Source organism: Lytechinus pictus, chromosome 12, assembly GCF_037042905.1.
Source record: "Lytechinus pictus isolate F3 Inbred chromosome 12, Lp3.0, whole genome shotgun sequence".
Taxonomy (NCBI): Eukaryota; Metazoa; Echinodermata; class Echinoidea; order Temnopleuroida; family Toxopneustidae; genus Lytechinus; species Lytechinus pictus.
Window position 1 is genome coordinate 3,026,774 of NC_087256.1, and position 18,451 is coordinate 3,045,224.

The 18,451-nt window shown below is 34.0% G+C and overlaps 15 non-coding genes across 15 annotated transcripts; all 15 read right to left on the reverse strand.

The window, feature by feature from the left end:
* Positions 1-6,185: 6,185 nt before the first annotated feature.
* On the reverse strand, positions 6,186-6,267 carry TRNAL-AAG (transfer RNA leucine (anticodon AAG)). The gene has a single exon. It is a non-coding gene; the product is annotated as a tRNA-Leu (tRNA).
* A 1,589-nt stretch (positions 6,268-7,856) lies between these two features.
* TRNAL-AAG (transfer RNA leucine (anticodon AAG)) lies at positions 7,857-7,938 on the reverse strand. Its single transcript has one exon. It is a non-coding gene; the product is annotated as a tRNA-Leu (tRNA).
* A 724-nt stretch (positions 7,939-8,662) lies between these two features.
* TRNAL-UAG (transfer RNA leucine (anticodon UAG)) lies at positions 8,663-8,744 on the reverse strand. The gene has a single exon. It is a non-coding gene; the product is annotated as a tRNA-Leu (tRNA).
* Positions 8,745-9,413: 669 nt separating this feature from the next.
* TRNAL-AAG (transfer RNA leucine (anticodon AAG)) lies at positions 9,414-9,495 on the reverse strand. The gene has a single exon. It is a non-coding gene; the product is annotated as a tRNA-Leu (tRNA).
* Positions 9,496-9,805: 310 nt separating this feature from the next.
* TRNAL-AAG (transfer RNA leucine (anticodon AAG)) lies at positions 9,806-9,887 on the reverse strand. Its single transcript has one exon. It is a non-coding gene; the product is annotated as a tRNA-Leu (tRNA).
* Positions 9,888-10,611: 724 nt separating this feature from the next.
* TRNAL-UAG (transfer RNA leucine (anticodon UAG)) lies at positions 10,612-10,693 on the reverse strand. The gene has a single exon. It is a non-coding gene; the product is annotated as a tRNA-Leu (tRNA).
* Positions 10,694-11,358: 665 nt separating this feature from the next.
* TRNAL-AAG (transfer RNA leucine (anticodon AAG)) lies at positions 11,359-11,440 on the reverse strand. The gene has a single exon. It is a non-coding gene; the product is annotated as a tRNA-Leu (tRNA).
* Positions 11,441-12,074: 634 nt separating this feature from the next.
* TRNAL-UAG (transfer RNA leucine (anticodon UAG)) lies at positions 12,075-12,156 on the reverse strand. The gene has a single exon. It is a non-coding gene; the product is annotated as a tRNA-Leu (tRNA).
* An 863-nt stretch (positions 12,157-13,019) lies between these two features.
* TRNAL-AAG (transfer RNA leucine (anticodon AAG)) lies at positions 13,020-13,101 on the reverse strand. The gene has a single exon. It is a non-coding gene; the product is annotated as a tRNA-Leu (tRNA).
* A 673-nt stretch (positions 13,102-13,774) lies between these two features.
* On the reverse strand, positions 13,775-13,856 carry TRNAL-AAG (transfer RNA leucine (anticodon AAG)). The gene has a single exon. It is a non-coding gene; the product is annotated as a tRNA-Leu (tRNA).
* Positions 13,857-14,609: 753 nt separating this feature from the next.
* TRNAL-AAG (transfer RNA leucine (anticodon AAG)) lies at positions 14,610-14,691 on the reverse strand. Its single transcript has one exon. It is a non-coding gene; the product is annotated as a tRNA-Leu (tRNA).
* Positions 14,692-15,589: 898 nt separating this feature from the next.
* On the reverse strand, positions 15,590-15,671 carry TRNAL-UAG (transfer RNA leucine (anticodon UAG)). The gene has a single exon. It is a non-coding gene; the product is annotated as a tRNA-Leu (tRNA).
* Positions 15,672-16,338: 667 nt separating this feature from the next.
* On the reverse strand, positions 16,339-16,420 carry TRNAL-AAG (transfer RNA leucine (anticodon AAG)). Its single transcript has one exon. It is a non-coding gene; the product is annotated as a tRNA-Leu (tRNA).
* Positions 16,421-17,171: 751 nt separating this feature from the next.
* Positions 17,172-17,253, reverse strand: TRNAL-AAG (transfer RNA leucine (anticodon AAG)). The gene has a single exon. It is a non-coding gene; the product is annotated as a tRNA-Leu (tRNA).
* An 896-nt stretch (positions 17,254-18,149) lies between these two features.
* On the reverse strand, positions 18,150-18,231 carry TRNAL-UAG (transfer RNA leucine (anticodon UAG)). Its single transcript has one exon. It is a non-coding gene; the product is annotated as a tRNA-Leu (tRNA).
* Positions 18,232-18,451: the final 220 nt, after the last annotated feature.

Below are 18,451 nucleotides of genomic sequence, written 5' to 3' on the forward strand. Positions count from 1 at the left end.
GGCAAAAGGGATTCTCTCAATATACCCAAACCATAAACGTACTTACACATTATAGCTCTAGTACCCCCTCAAAGCAAGTCCCGCATACCTTATACATGGAGCTATTCATGCCCTAAACACACACCCTTATAGCACATAGACCCCCCCCCCCCGCCGTGACACACTTGCTGATGATGTTTCTAACCAGGTTATTACTCATAAAACATTGTCAAAAGGCTGAATTTCCGCATTTTTTTTTAATAGAACCTAATCCGGGATAGGAGTGACCCCATGATCCTCTGCACTGCTGCAACCCCGCCCTCCAAAAAAAAAATAATCCGACACACTCCACTCTTAGCCCTCATCTCCTGCATCAGCGATCCATCATGATGAGAAAGGAATCATCAGGCATCCTGATGGTATTTAGTCTAACTGGAAATGAAGGCTTTAATGGTCTTTTCTCAACGCAGGATGATGTATAAATAGTGTATTGACCCCTTCAATGACGTCATTGAAAGCTGTCTCACCACTCCATCACGGTCATGAGTGACTTGGAGTGCCGTATCAATTGCATCATCTGTTAGATGCCTTCTTTTAAGATAAAATTCGATTCATGTAAGTTACAACATGCAGGAAAGGGCAGGTCTTTGACATATACACGAAAGAATAACACACTCCAAGCTACGGCTGACTCATAATGCCATCAATAAATGAAAATATAATCAGACAGCATGGAGGAAGGCCTAATCTAAGTTATACGAAACGTTTTGTGCAGACAATTACATTTTTTACTGTCATAAGCCAGTTGGACCCCCCCCCCCCCCACCTCCCCTCTCGGGATTACACTATTATTATGAGTTGTCAGTCCATTATCCCTACAAGTAAACTTCAAGACGGCATAGGGCAAACTCAAACAAACATAAGACTGATAATCGTATCAGTGTTTGACATAAAATGTACACCCACCAACTCCCCAGCCCCACCCCCATCTCCCCCGGATGTGGAAATACCGTAATACCAAACTTATTAGTTATAGGGTCTGCTAATATCCCAAACAGCAAATATGTTCGGATATTTTTCTTAAGCGAAATCATAAATCGTTTAATTTCCAATCAGGGATAGTGCTCCAGGGCGAGGGTGCTTGTTCCTTAAGATGTATTTTTTCAATAATTACCCCAAAATAGGACAAATAAGATATTACATAAAAGGAAGAAAATGCAAGAAAGGAAACAAAGAGGTCTAAGTCAAAGGACTCTATACACTCCAAAAAAGGATTGGTCAGAATAAACGCTTATTTGGTTGATATGTGTCCGACCGATAAAATTGGTGAGAATCAACCAAATTCGTGGTAGATCTTAACCAATAAACCAATTTTAAAGTATATAATACTCCTGAAATGGAAGAAAAAAAGTAAAAACACATTTAAGTCGTCTTGCTCCCCCTCCCTCTATCAAAAAACACTGTTTTCGATTTATCATTTCAAGCGAACAACACTCTTTCATGACGATTAAAATTATTTGCTATGTTTGGTCTATTATCTAACATTATTTTTAAGCAAATTATTCCCTTCAAGTTCATTTTGAATGAAAACAGAAAGAATATCAGGACAACAGACCCCGTTTAACACAACTTCACTATCTGATACAAATCTAACTCTCTTCCTTATACTTTTTTACGAACTGATACAAAAAAATAGACTAACGTTTTGGTTCTACAAAATAAAAAAAAGTTCACAAAAATTCAAAGAAAAGTTATTCCAAAATCTATGTTAAATTGAAATGTTGTATCGCCTGCTCTCGAATCAAGATATAAAAATCAATCTCCGGCCAAATAATACTCTCGGGGGTCTATTCTAAGATATCTGATGTTTAGAGCCGACATATTCGTGTCTTATTTAGCAAGGGAATAACTATTCTGCCAGCTCGGTGAATACATTTAGAGAAGCATGTTAGATTTTAAGATTGTATACCGATCCATCATGAATCTACACAGGGTATCCACAGCATGATTGTGGAAAAATGAAAATAATCTATAATTCTTCTTGTGATAATTATTATAAACTCCTTTAAATTGATGTTCAGAGTGAGAGTATATAAATGTTGTTGCATGGAAGGGAAATGTCGAACCAAAGACGGAGAAACATCAAATCATTAAATCGGCTCCTTCGGCTGTTAGGGGTCCATTTCCAGTGCTCTTTCTGTTTAAGAGAATGGTCGATCATTCTCATGATTGGGGTTACGTTTTCCAAATTCAAATGCTAATAGGCCTATTTCGCAAAGAGGTTTGTCGTCTATAGTCTCTCTAGACCCTCCAGATATCCTTCCATGGTGGCACTCATGAAATCAGGTCGTAGAGGTACATTAGGGCCAAGAGATCGACAACCTCGGCGTCATCCATGCCATTTTAGGAATTAGATGCAAGTTCCATTTTGAAAGTGGGGTTATCTCTACGCGATAGAGTAGATGCTTTCAGATAAAGTTCGTATAAATGTATAATGTTCCTATTACCACCCTCATTAACCAAGAACAACACATTTCTCATGTATAAACGCTGTTCTTTATTCAACGACCAATTAGCATTCTCTCTTTTATGTATCCGAATTAAGGCATCTTACATGAGCAAGAAAGGTGAAAAATGAAAAAGAAATGGGCAGTGAACAGGAAAGCGAGATCGAGGTAAAGAGATGGCGCAGGGGGTGGGAAGGGGGGTGAGAGAGATAGAAAAGGAGAAAAAAAAAGATCGAGAGAAGGTGAGAGAGGAGAGGGTGGATCAGAAGTGCTTGTTGCAAGTGTAAGTATATAGGCCCTATTTCGTGCTGTGAAAGAGGTAGATGTGCGTGTGTGAGATGTGTGTGGGTGGCAGTCTCGCATTGTCTCCACAGACCTGTATTAAAAGATGAGGACATTGTGCAAAAACAATAATTCGAACAGTGTAATAACGGTATATAACCCAACATTTCTATCTATAGGCCTAATTTACCGGCATTTATCTAATAGCACATTTGAATATTTGTCCAATATCCTTTATAGAGAAAGAACACAATATCACAGCCAACTGATATACATGTACTCAATAAAATATTTGATATATTTGCAGAAGATTATTAATTTCATGCTATTTCAGTCGGAAGGTGACAAATAAAAATAAAAATCAAAGAAGAAAAGAAAAGTTAAAGATTGCCATCATCACCGAAAAGTGATAAAAATTGTCCAATCTAAACAATCTAAACGATGAAGGAAGTAGGAAATTTTTTTCCATTTCGGTAGTAAGCCAAACAATAAAAGAAAATACATTCTCTTATTTTTTCAAAAAGTTTTTTTTTTCGAATTTTAAACTCGCTCATGCTTTAACACACGATAACAAATTATCACCGAAATGCACGAGCACATATTTACATGGCTACACTTGCACATTATTACGTTCGTTGTTGTTTAAACTTTTCTTTTCTTCTTTCATTTTTATTGTGATGAATACTGCATCTGTCAGAAACATCCATTTAAAAAATAAATATTCTATAATGACTTTTGTAAAATGCGACTGCAAACTTTTTTAGTATGCGAGCAAATTCTCCAAGATTGTGTTAGTACTGAATTTATAGTGATTTCATTTTTTTTTGGGTAAAATTACAATGTATCATTTTTTGGTAATAGAATTATCAGATCATCAGCATAGTGTAGTAATGTGGATGAAAGGTTTTTAATGTATTTTATAATCCCTTTAACATGGAAAATATATATAAAGCAAATTAGTAGTAGGTCTGTATGCACTACAAAACATCGACAAAATAATTTTGCACAAGAATAATCTAATAAAAACAGGTACCAGAAATGGATATGGATTCATAAATTAGTTAAATGTTCTGATTTTGAGAACGAATGTAGAATGTCTTTTACACAGTAAAATACAGCTGTGTGAATAGTTTTGGGATGCCACTTGAAACCGAGAAAACGAACAAAAATCTTTTTTAGAGGCAAATATCTGAATGAAGAGAGTGATAATATATATTTTTGAAATATTTGCACTTGATTGCCAGAAAATTACGTCAGTGCGCCTGTATCATTCGACTCAAATGGATTCGGCGCCTGTAAGTTTATATTATTTTATAAAGTGGCGAAGAAGTAGAGGAATGGCGTCGTCGCAACATAATATGCTTTCTTCGATTCCCCTGAACTTGAAGAATGATATTGCACAAGGGATGTCATAATTTAACTAATATTCCCCATATCTGCATGACATTTATTTTACCCATAAGCTAGTACGAATGAATTTTATTGATTTTCAAAATGAAAGTCTGCACACATTTTGGTAACAAACCAGAATTCATATCGCTATGATTACTGTATTGTTTATCATGCTCTTGAAAGCTTGGCGCAACGCAGCTCAAAGAAAGGAAGGATAAATCAAATTTATCGAGTATTGGCGTCGTTCAGAATGAGTGGCGTTGTTGTTCTTTTTGAATTGGAGAATGCGCTGCACCATTTACGCGTACTTTGTGATAATAAAAAAAGCTGAAGTGGGAAGTAGCGACATGCCAGAGATGAAAGGAGTACAACCTGAAAAATCCTTTTCAATGTCATGAATTAATCATTGCAACAATATATTTAACATTTTTCTTTATCAGAGATAAGCTGTATAAACTATGTCCACATCGGTGTATGATATGTTTCTTTCAAATATGGAAGGTGGATTCAAACAGATGAATATGCAGTTAAATGCTTCATAGTACTCCAGCACCCTATATACAGAGTGGATTTGGCGCGATACGAGTACAATTTATTATTCCCGATTCATTATTATAGTTTGAGCCACCATAGATTTATTAATTCAGTTTGAAAGACGATAATTCATACAATACTTTGTGTGTCAACTTTAATAGAAAAAAATCCCAATGCTTGCTGATATTAATCTAGAAAGACCTTTCCAATTATTCTTCCTCATGAGTCCCTTCTGAACCATAGTTATGGGCTGAGTGAACCTGCTATATAATAACATCAAAATAGAATGATAAACCAGTCCACGTATACCAAGTAATCCTACTCGCCTTTCCTCTTCTTCATTATCATCTGTATCTTTTTATCTAATCTTGACCACAATCCCGTATCAGATAGAGTATTGGTGTGAGTTAAAGCAAGGAGATGTCGTCACTACGAACTAGGCGACAGTTTGTATGTTTGCGAACGTGACCGAAATCTTGTGGCATCGCGAAATATTATCGATCCCATTTCCCTCTGACCGGCCAAGAATTTGATTTCGCAGATAAGAAGGGGAAATCAAACACCGTTTTGGTCCATATTGTAAGCGTTGCTATGGTTAGTGAAAATGGAAAGGAAACAAACGGTGGGCACACAAAAAGGAAGGAGAAATGTGATAAAAAAAACACATATTTATCATTCTTTGTTGGCGGATCCAATATCCAATTTTTTAAGATATCCTAGCATATACGAAATCAGTCCTTTTCAATACATTTTCACAATATATTTCCCAATGGAAATTCGAAAATATTATATGGCAAAATGGCAGCTTCTGTTCATTTTCTTTTTTGTTTTGCCTTTATTGTCTTTTTTTGCTTGACCTTCGATTTTCATGAGCTTACTTTTTGCAACATTCGACCTGACCTCTTCCCACCACCCCCTCTCTCCGACCCACACATGTATAGCAAAACAAACACTCAAACATATTCTCTCACACTCTTTAACACTAACACACTCACATCCTCACAGACATACTCTGCGGTCCTTATGAACTCAAGTTCGATGAAATTTCACGTATTAACCCAAATTCGAATAACAAAAATAATGAAATAAAATATAGAATTCTTGGCGTCATTTTCTTAACATCTACAAACTATTTGCATGCAAATGGAGCACACAAGAATTTTTAGACTTATTTTGATAAAGAAATAATTAAACAACAAAAGAAAATTTGATCATCGTGTTTTTTGCATTCCAAGTCAGGAAAAGTTTTATAAGAAATAAATTTCTACATAGAAAGGAAATTGGAAATTCACAGCATTATATGCTAATTAAAATTTGAAATGCTTTTTTTTAATGTACATAAAACATTGTCAGATAATTAAATGTTTAACCATGAAAAGTGTAGTTAAAATATATAATTGTCAAAAAAATACACTAAAGCGTATCTCCACCCGTCAGTACCGGAGTAACATGATTAATTAACAGAATATTAAAAAAAAAAATCAAAAGTAATGGCAGCGGTGGGATTGGAACCCACGCCATCGAAATGACTGGTGCCTTAAACCAGCGCCTTAGACCGCTCGGCCACGCTACCTTAATATAACATCAACCTAAACCACCTAAGTCTCTGGTTAATCATTAAAGAGTATATAAACTATATAATTCGGCGTCAAATATGGCCTTATTTTTTGCAAATGAAATAAATATTACTAAATAGTGGTGGAAATGTAATGATTTCATCATTGTACACACAAAAAACAGAAACTTGCATGTGTTAGTAATCGTACTCAAATGTCAAAATAATTTTGACACTATAGCGACATACTTTGATGAGTACTTTCACTCAATGAAGGTACTTTGAAAACTCATCTTGTCGAGTATATTTCATTTGACACTATAGTGACACATCAAGTGAGTAAATTTGAATAACTCAATCTAATGAGTAACTTAACCCAGTGTAATGAGTATGTTTAAAGTATATTTACTGACTTTTTGAGTATGTGAGCATATTACACACTTGATTAGTTTTAGCGATAATCTGACGATTAACTGCGCTGAGAAAATGAGTAGTATATGACTCTTGTATGTGAGTTTTGGGGTGTTGAGATCATGCATCCAAGTAATTTTACTCGGATCTCGCGTTAATTGCTTGCGCGCACACGTGATACCGGCCAAATGTGCAGAGCATGAAGACTTTTCTGGTAAGTTCTACATGTCTTTTTATTTATTTTCCCCCTTTTCTTCTATAATTACTTTTCTTGACAATAATAGCTTAGACCTACATGTATGTAATCATGGACGATGTCACTTATTTGCCCTCCTCATAAATGACTCCAGCAATCGTAGCGGCACACTGGCCTTCACTCCCTTCTGGCCCCGGGGTAGCGGCGCAACAACAGGCTGGTGTGTGGTTACCCAAACCGAGAGGCGTGAGCCTCGGATGGATGAGAATGTAGATCAATGCACCCTGTTGTCACCATAAATAGCATTTATGTTTGCCCCATACATGTAGGTCTAAGCTATTATTGTCAAGAAAAGTAATTATAGAAGAAAAGGGGGAAAATAAATAAAAAGACATGTAGAACTTACCAGAAAAGTATTCATGCTCTGCACATTTGGCCGGTATCACGTGTGCGCGCAAGCAATTAACGCGAGATCCGAGTAAAATTACTTGGATGCATGATCTCAACACCCCAAAACTCACATACAAGAGTCATATACTACTCATTTTCTCAGCGCAGTTAATCGTCAGATTATCGCTTTACCTGGCTGTGAGTTTTTTCACCCGTTCTGCTATCATACCTTACAAACTTGAAGAAAAACTCATTTGTACGGATTGTTTTACATACTTTCACTGACAGGGATACTCAAGAAAAGTAGTTAATAAGTAATGTCCTTGAAAAAAAGATCAGGTGTAACAGAAACCCAGATTCTCGAGTAAAAACACATACGTTACGAATTTTTGCACTTAATTCTTTATGTAAAAAACAATTTTACTCATGGAAAATAGTTCTCGTTTTTTGTGTGTAGAAAGAATGTGAAGTTAGTAGTATAGATGAATGATTAAAAAAAATGAATGAAAATAGTTGAATGTTTGTCCAACATTTTTCAAAACCTATGAAAGTATCATGATGAAATTGAATAATTATTTGAAAGAATATTTAAAACTTGAAAAACAAATTATGGCAGCGGTGGGATTCGAACCCACGCCATCGAAATGACTGGTGCCTTAAACCAGCGCCTTAGACCGCTCGGCCACGCTACCTTGATCGAGTATTATCTACAATCACCACATTGTCTGGTTTATAGAGTACGTAAAAGATATTACAACATGTTACCCATTAGTGCTGTAAGAGCTTAAATACCGATGCGATTGTTTTCAATATCAAATCCGGAATCAAATATGTTCTTAAGTTTGTGCAAATAAAATAAATGTTCGTAGCCAGTTGTGGAAATGTAATGATTGAATGATTAAAGAAATAGGGGAAGTTAGTCGCAGATTGTGAGTTACGAAAATAGGTGGTCTAATTATCAAAAGCGATCATGAAAACTTTAAATAGTCAGATGGATGTGAAAATTTCAGAACATTAGGTATATGAAACAAATTAGCATGATTTAATCTAAAGTGGATATACGTAAATCAAAACTATGAAGAAATTAACAAATCATACTTAAGGAAGAGATACCAATCATGCCTATTTTGATAATTTTCAATAATCATAATGAATAGGGTTTTTGAAATATCAATCAATTTTTTATAGCTACCACACACAAAAAAAATCAAACATTTTCAAAAATTATCAAATGCTACTGAGAAGAATGTACTTTTCCTTTCCATGCGTTCATTAGAAGTTCATTTTATATTAAACTAAGCTGTTTACTTCAATAAATCTCTCTTCCCATAAAATGGATATGAGAACATGCATATAGTTACAAAACATTACCTTCTGTTTCAAAATTAATCAAATTTTTCCCCCAAAAAAAACTAATGGCAGCGGTGGGATTCGAACCCACGCCATCGAAATGACTGGTGCCTAATACCAGCGCCTTAGACCGCTCGGCCACGCTACCTTGACATTACTCCAATTCAAATCACCATCCCGCATTAGTCCTCTAGTCTCTGGTTAATCTTTAAAGAGTACATGAACGATAGTTCAGCATGTTATCCATCAGTGTGGCAAAATTATGAATATCGATGTGATTGTTTAAAATATCAAATCTGGAATCAAATATCATATGTTCTTAATATTGTGCAATTGAAATAGATATTCGTATATAATGATATTATCATTATATACAGAAGGAGAAGTAAGCAGAAGGTTGTTGGTATTTAAAAAAAATGAGTGGTGTTTTTATCATTAGCGACTATTTGAAACTTAATGAGTCAGATGGATGTGAACATTTCACAAACCTAAGTTTTGAATGAAAGCTACATTATTTAAACGTAAATCAAAATTTTGAAAAAAATAAAAGCAATTAACGATGAGATACCTGATAAGATACCTACTATGACAATTTGAAATCACCAGGATGACTCAGATTTTTAAAATAGCAATCAATATTTCTACCAACCACTCAAAGGAAATAAAATGATCGAATTCTATTGAAAAAATACACCTTTCCGTTCTGTAGAAATTCATTTTATATTAAACTCAGCCATTTACAGGGGCTATTTACTTCATTTTTATTACGGATCGATACCTTCGGTTTGAATATTAGTCCAAAGTTTTTCAAAACTAATGGCAGCGGTGGGATTCGAACCCACGCCATCGAAATGACTGGTGCCTTAAACCAGCGCCTTAGACCGCTCGGCCACGCTACCTTTATATAACATCAACCTAAACCACCTTAGTCTCTGGTTAATCTTTAAAGAGTATATAAACTATATAATTAGGCGTCAAATATGGCCTTATTTTTTGCAAATGAAATGAATATTACTAAATAGTGGTGGAAATGTAATGATTTCATCATTATAGAAAGAATGTGAAGTTAGTAGTATAGATAAGGAATGATTAAAAAAATGAATGAAAAAATATTGAATGTTTGTCCAACATTTTTCAAAACCTATGAAAGTATCATGATGAAATTGAATAATTATTTGAAAGAATATTTAAAACTTGAAAAACAAATTATGGCAGCGGTGGGATTCGAACCCACGCCATCGAAATGACTGGTGCCTTAAACCAGCGCCTTAGACCGCTCGGCCACGCTACCTTGATCGAGCATTATCTCCAATCACCCCATTGTCTGGTTTATAGAGTACGTAAAAGATGTTACAACATGTTACCCATCAGTGCTGTAAGAGCTTAAATACCGATGCGATTGTTTTCAATATCAAATCCGGAATCAAATATGTTATTAAGTTTGTGCAAATAAAATAAATGTTCGTAGCCAGTTGTGGAAATGTAATGATTGAATGATTAAAGAAATAGGAGAAGTTAGTCGCAGATTGTGAGTTACGAAAATAGGTGGTCTAATTATCAAAAGCGACCATGAAAACTTCAAATAGTCAGATGGATGTAATAATTTCAGAGCATTATATATGAAACAAATTAGCATGATTCAAGCTATAGTAGATATACGCAAATCAAAACTTTGAAGAAATTAACCAATTTTACTTAAGGACGAGATACCAATCATGACTATTTTGATAATTTTCAATAATCATTATGTATAGGGTTTTTGATATATCAATCAATTTTTTTAGCTACCACACACAAAAATATTAAACATTTACAAAAATTATCAAAATGCTACGGAGAAAAATGTACCTTTCCTTTCCATGCGTTCATTAGAAGTTCATTTTACATTAAACTAAGCTGTTTACTTCAATAAATCTCCCTTCCCATAAAATGGATATGAAGAACATGCATACAGTTACAAAACATTACCTTCTGTTTCAAAATTAATCCGATTTTTTTTCCCAAAAAAACTAAAATGGCAGCGGTGGGATTCGAACCCACGCCATCGAAATGACTGGTGCCTAAAACCAGCGCCTTAGACCGCTCGGCCACGCTACCTTGACACTGCACCAAGTCAAATCTCCATCCTACAGTAGTCCTATAGTCTCTGGTTAATTTTTAAAGAGTACATAAACGATAGTTCAGCATGTTATCCATCAGTGTGACAAGAATATAAATATCGATGTGATTGTTTAAAATATCCAATCTGGAATCAAATATCATATGTTCTTAATATTGTGCAATTGAAATAGATATCCGTATATAATGATTTTATCATTATATACAGAAGGAGAAGTAAGCAGAAGGTTGGTGGTTACAAAAATGAGTGGTGTTTTTATCATTAGCGACTATTTGAAACTTAATGAGTCAGATGGATATGAACATTTCACAAACCTAAGTTTTGAATTAAAGCTACATTATTCAAACGTAAATCAAAATTTTGAAAAAAATAAAAGCAATTAACGATGAGATACCTGATAAGATACCTACTATGACAATTTGCAATCACCAGGATGACTCAGATTTTTAAAATAGCAATCAATATTTCTACCAACCACTCAAAGAAAAAAAATGATCGAATGCTTTTGAAAAAAATACACCTTTCCGTTCTGTAGAAATTCATTTTATATTAAACTCAACCATTTACAGGGGCTATTTACTTCATTTTTATTACGGATCGATACCTTCAATTTGAATATTAGTCCAAAATTTTTCAAAACTAATGGCAGCGGTGGGATTCGAACCCACGCCTTCGAAATGACTGGTGCCTTAAACCAGCGCCTTAGACCGCTCGGCCACGCTACCGTTATATGATACTGCCCAAAACGACCTTAGTCTTTACATTTTATAGAGTACATAAAAGATTTACAACGCATGGTCCAACATTTCGTCGTTGAATAATTTCTTTTTTGGTAAATGATATAAATGTTTGTAGACATTTACAGAAGTATAAATTATTATATAATCATAAAAATGAAAGTAAGATGGAAACAGATTGATTTAGAACTACGAAAATGTTTAATTTACAATCAGCAACCATATGAATGTCGAAATAATCAGAGGGGTATAAATGAGTCAGAAACATTACTGTTCTTATAAAACTTATGTTTTTACTCTTCTGCCTCCATCTGATTATAAAACTAGGTATATATACAATGGTTATAAATTTATCGATATTGTGAAGAAAAAGATATTACCTTAACGACGAGTAAGCTACTAGGATATTTTTTAATCACCATGAATGTCTACCAACCACTAATAATAATAACAACAATAACAACAACAACAATAATTATGATAATAATAATAATAATAATAGCAATAATAATAATAAATAATAATAATGATAATGTTTCTGAACATTAGGAGTTGCCATTGCACATCGACTACCAATTGATATCTTCTATTTGAATATTAGTCCAAAGTTTTTCAAAACTAATGGCAGCGGTGGGATTCGAACCCACGCCATCGAAATGACTGGTGCCTAAAACCAGCGCCTTAGACCGCTCGGCCACGCTACCTTATTGAAAGGGACATTATAAAATGTTCCAGGAAAAAAGTCATTTGATAATATACCACCGCAAGCAACATGCAAGGAATAAATCTTTGTTAAAGACTACCGAAGCGATGACGTCAGTTGCCATGGTGTCATGGCGGCCTGGTTCTAAACAAATGAACCCACCAAATGAAAGCAAGTGTTTCTCATAGAGAAACTGGCCATGTGCACGTACCTTACAGAAATTTTTTTATATAATAAAATGCTGTACAGAGGTCATGCAATAGCCATCCAATCTCCATATAATTTGTATATACTGTATATACGTATACCCCCCCCCAAAAAAAAAAAATCGTGTGATCACTGTAAAATTTATAAAAAAACAACCTCTCGCGATGATCGTTAGATGCAAAGTTCGATATGTCGAAGGCCGAGATTTAAGCCAATGGGCTCACTATTTTTTTAATTTATCAAACTTCACACGTGCACTCAGTAGGTATTAGGTATTTAGTAAGTGCTTACGGTAATAATGATATTAATTTACTTGTTTCTAAAAATATCTTTCATTGATTCAAAACTGGTCTTCCATGGATATTTACATTCAAAGTAATTATGGAGTTTTGTACCGCCACGCAGAACGCTTTTAAAACATAGAAAATATTACATGACCTCCGAAACTTAGGACAAACTGCTGTTCCGGTTTACGAATTTTTGACAAAGACCTCCCAGCTTCCATTATCATTTGACGGGCATTTTCAATTATATTTACCGCTTTCGAGAATTTGTTCTGATCGATAAATTGGAAAACTTGTTATTATCGATCATGTAGCCTACTATCATTTTGAAGATGAAAAAGAAAATATAAACATCAATGCCTTCCAAAATATTTGGCAGCGGTGGGATTCGAACCCACGCCATCGAAATGACTGGTGCCTTAAACCAGCGCCTTAGACCGATCGGCCACGCTACCTTGACATTGCACCAATCGAAATCACCATCCCACACTAGTTCTATAGTCTCTGGTTAATCTTTTTAAATAGTACATAAACAATATTGAGCATGTTATGTTATCCATCAGTGTGGCAAGAATATAAACATCGATGTGATTGTTTAGAATATCCAATCTGGAATCAAATATCATATGTTCTTAATATTGTGCAATTGAAATAGATATTCGTATATAATGATTTTATCATTATATACAGAAGGAGAAGTAAGCAGAAGGTTGGTAGTTACAAAAATGAGTAGTGTTTTTATCATTAGCGACTATTTGAAACTTAATGAGTCAGATGGATGTGAACATTACACAAACCTAAGTTTTGAATTAAAGCTACATTATTTAAACGTAAATCAAACTTTTGAAAAAAATAAAAGCAATTAACGATGAGATACCTGATGAGATACCTACTATGACAATTTGCAATCACCAGGATGACTCAGATTTTTAAAATAGCAATCAATATCTCTGCCAACCACTCAAAGAAAAAAAAATGATCGAATGCTATTGAATAAAATACACCTTTCCCTTCTGTAGAAATTCATTTTTATATTAAACTCAGCCATTTACAGGGGCTATTTACTTCATTTTTATTACGGATCGATACCTTCGATTTGAATATTAGTCCAAAATTTTTCAAAACTAATGGCAGCGGTGGGATTCGAACCCACGCCATCGAAATGACTGGTGCCTTAAACCAGCGCCTTAGACCGCTCGGCCACGCTACCTTAATATAACTTCAACCTTAACCACCTTAGTCTCTGGTTAATCTTTAAAGAGTATATAAACTATATAATTCGGCGTCATATATGTCCTTATTTTTTTGCAAATGAAATGAATTTTATTATATAGTGGTGGAAATGTAATGATTTCATCATTATAGAAAGAATGTGAAGTTAGTAGTAGATTAGGAATAACAAGAAAAATGTATTGTAATTACCATGAGCGAGTTTTTTAAACTTAAAATAGTCAGAAGGATTTGAACATTTTATAAACATTACATTTATGAAACAACTTAAAGCTAAACTGGATATACGTAAATCAAAATTATGATGAAAATACAAACATCAGAGTTAACGATCAGATGCCTATTATTTTTATCACTTTTCAATCTCCGTGATGAATCAGGCTTTATATTTCAATTAATCAAACTTTCTGCCAGCTAGTCAAATAAAATAATTAAATGAATAAAAATGGTTGAATGCTACGGAGAAGAATGTACTTTTCTTTTTAGTGGAAATTAAGTTTAATTAAGCTTATATTTTACTTAGCTATTAACTTCATTACCCCCCCCCCCCCGCCGAAAAATATGGATATGAGATCATGCATACTATGATCATACGAGGTTGAGTCCCGCTATCTATTTCGAAGTGATACCTTCTATTTGAATGTTTGATCAACATTTTTCAAAACCTATGAAAGTATCATGATGAAATTGAATAATTATTTGAAAGAATACTTAAAACTTAAAAAACAAATTATGGCAGCGGTGGGATTCGAACCCACGCCATCGAAATGACTGGTGCCTTAAACCAGCGCCTTAGACCGCTCGGCCACGCTACCTTGATCGAGCGTTATCTTCAATCACCACATTGTCTGGTTTTTAGAGTAAGTAAAAGATATTACAACATGTTACCCATCAGTGCTGTAAGAGCTTAAATACCGATGCGATCGTTTTCAATATCAAATCCGGAATCAAATATGTTCTTAAGTTTGTGCAAATAAAATAAATGTTCGTAGCCAGTTGTGGAAATGTATAGATTGAATGATTAAAGAAATAGGGGAAGTTAGTCGCAGATTGTGAGTTACGAAAATAGGTGGTCTAATTATCTAAAGCGACCATGAAAACTTCAAATAGTCAGATGGATGTGATAATTTCAGAACATTATATATGAAACAAATTAGCATGATTCAAGCTATAGTAGATATACGCAAATCAAAACTATGAAGAAATTAACAAATTATACTTAAGGACGAGATACCAATCATGACTATTTTGATAATCATCAATAATCATTATGTATAGGGTTTTTGATATATCAATCAATTTTTTTAGCTACCACACACACAAAATTAAACATTTACAAAAATTATCAAAATGCTACGGAGAAAAATGTACCCTTTTCTTTCCATGCGTTCATTAGTTCATTTTAAATTAAACTAAGCTGTTTACTTCAATAAATCTCCCTTCCCATAAAATGGATATGAAGAACATGCATACAGTTACAAAACATTGAATTGAATTGAATTGAATTTATTCAAACCAGTCAAAGGAAAACAAAGTACAAACAAAATAAATGGTTAGATTATAAAGAACTGAAACAAATGACAGGTTTGGGACCCCAAAGAAGCACAGCTTGTAATCAGGGGCCCCTGCATATGATATTTTACTCAAACATGGAATAACTATTGCAAAATTAATCCGATTCCCCCCCCCCAAAAAAAAAAATAATAATAATAATGGCAGCGGTGGGATTCGAACCCACGCCATCGAAATGACTGGTGCCTAAAACCAGCGCCTTAGACCGCTCGGCCACGCTACCTTGACATTGCACCAATCCAAAGCACCATCCCACACTAGTCCTATAAGTCTCTGGTTAATACTTAAAGAGTACATAAACGAGAGTTCAGCATGTTATCTATCAGTGTGGTAAGCGTATAAAAATCGATGTGATTGTTTAAAATATATAATCTGGAATCAAATATCATATGTTCTTAATATTGTGCAATTGAAATATATATTCGTATATAATGATTTTATCATTATATACAGAAGGAGAAGTAAGCAGAAGGTTAGTAGTTACAAAAATGAGTGGTGTTTTTATCATTAGCGACTATTTGAAACTTAATGAGTCAGATGGATGTGAATATTTCACAAACCTAAGTTTTGAATTAAAGCTACATTATTTAAACGTAAATCAAACTTTTGAAAAAAATAAAAGCAATTAACGATGAGATACCTGATGAGATACCTACTATGACAATTTGCAATCACCAGGATGACTCAGATTTTTTAAATAGCAATCAATATCTCTGCCAACCACTCAAAGAAAAAAAATGATCGAATGCTATTGAATAAAATACACCTTTCCCTTCTGTAGAAATTCATTTTCATATTAAACTCAGCCATTTACAGGGGCTATTTACTTCATTTTTATTACGGATCGACACCTTCGATTTGAATATTAGTCAAAATTTTTTCAAAACTAATGGCAGCGGTGGGATTCGAACCCACGCCATCGAAATGACTGGTGCCTTAAACCAGCGCCTTAGACCGCTCGGCCACGCTACCTTAATATAACTTCAACCTTAACCACCTTAGTCTCTGGTTAATCTTTAAAGAGTATATAAACTATATAATTCGGCGTCATATATGTCCTTATTTTTTTGCAAATGAAATGAATATTATTATATAGTGGTGGAAATGTAATGATTTCATCATTATAGAAAGAATGTGAAGTTAGTAGTAGATTAGGAATAACAAGAAAAATGTATTGTAATTACCATGAGCGAGTTTTTTAAACTTAAAATAGTCAGAAGGATGTGAACATTTTATAAACATTACATTTATGAAACAACTTAAAGCTAAACTGGATATACGTAAATCAAAATTATGATGAAAATACAAACATCAGAGTTAACGATCAGATGCCTATTATTTTTATCACTTTTCAATCTCCGTGATGAATCAGGCTTTATATTTCAATTAATCAAACTTTCTGCCAGCTAGTCAAATAAAATAATTAAATGAATAAAAATGGTTGAATGCTACGGAGAAGAATGTACTTTTCTTTTTAGTGGAAATTAAGTTTAATTAAGCTTATATTTTACTTAGCTATTAACTTCATTACCCCCCCCCCCGCCGAAAAATATGGATATGAGATCATGCATACTATGATCATACGAGGTTGAGTCCCGCTATCTATTTCGAAGTGATACCTTCTATTTGAATGTTTGATCAACATTTTTCAAAACCTATGAAAGTATCATGATGAAATTGAATAATTATTTGAAAGAATACTTAAAACTTAAAAAACAAATTATGGCAGCGGTGGGATTCGAACCCACGCCATCGAAATGACTGGTGCCTTAAACCAGCGCCTTAGACCGCTCGGCCACGCTACCTTGATCGAGCGTTATCTTCAATCACCACATTGTCTGGTTTTTAGAGTAAGTAAAAGATATTACAACATGTTACCCATCAGTGCTGTAAGAGCTTAAATACCGATGCGATCGTTTTCAATATCAAATCCGGAATCAAATATGTTCTTAAGTTTGTGCAAATAAAATAAATGTTCGTAGCCAGTTGTGGAAATGTATAGATTGAATGATTAAAGAAATAGGGGAAGTTAGTCGCAGATTGTGAGTTACGAAAATAGGTGGTCTAATTATCTAAAGCGACCATGAAAACTTCAAATAGTCAGATGGATGTGATAATTTCAGAACATTATATATGAAACAAATTAGCATGATTCAAGCTATAGTAGATATACGCAAATCAAAACTATGAAGAAATTAACAAATTATACTTAAGGACGAGATACCAATCATGACTATTTTGATAATCATCAATAATCATTATGTATAGGGTTTTTGATATATCAATCAATTTTTTTAGCTACCACACACACAAAATTAAACATTTACAAAAATTATCAAAATGCTACGGAGAAAAATGTACCCTTTTCTTTCCATGCGTTCATTAGTTCATTTTAAATTAAACTAAGCTGTTTACTTCAATAAATCTCCCTTCCCATAAAATGGATATGAAGAACATGCATACAGTTACAAAACATTGAATTGAATTGAATTGAATTTATTCAAACCAGTCAAAGGAAAACAAAGTACAAACAAAATAAATGGTTAGATTATAAAGAACTGAAACAAATGACAGGTTTGGGACCCCAAAGAAGCACAGCTTGTAATCAGGGGCCCCTGCATATGATATTTTACTCAAACATGGAATAACTATTTCAAAATTAATCCGATTCCCCCCCCAAAAAAAAAAATAATAATAATAATGGCAGCGGTGGGATTCGAACCCACGCCATCGAAATGACTGGTGCCTAAAACCAGCGCCTTAGACCGCTCGGCCACGCTACCTTGACATTGCACCAATCCAAAGCACCATCCCACACTAGTCCTATAGTCTCTGGTTAATACTTAAAGAGTACATAAACGAGAGTTCAGCATGTTATCTATCAGTGTGGTAAGCGTATAAAAATCGATGTGATTGTTTAAAATATATAATCTGGAATCAAATATCATATGTTCTTAATATTGTGCAATTGAAATATATATTCGTATATAATGATTTTATCAT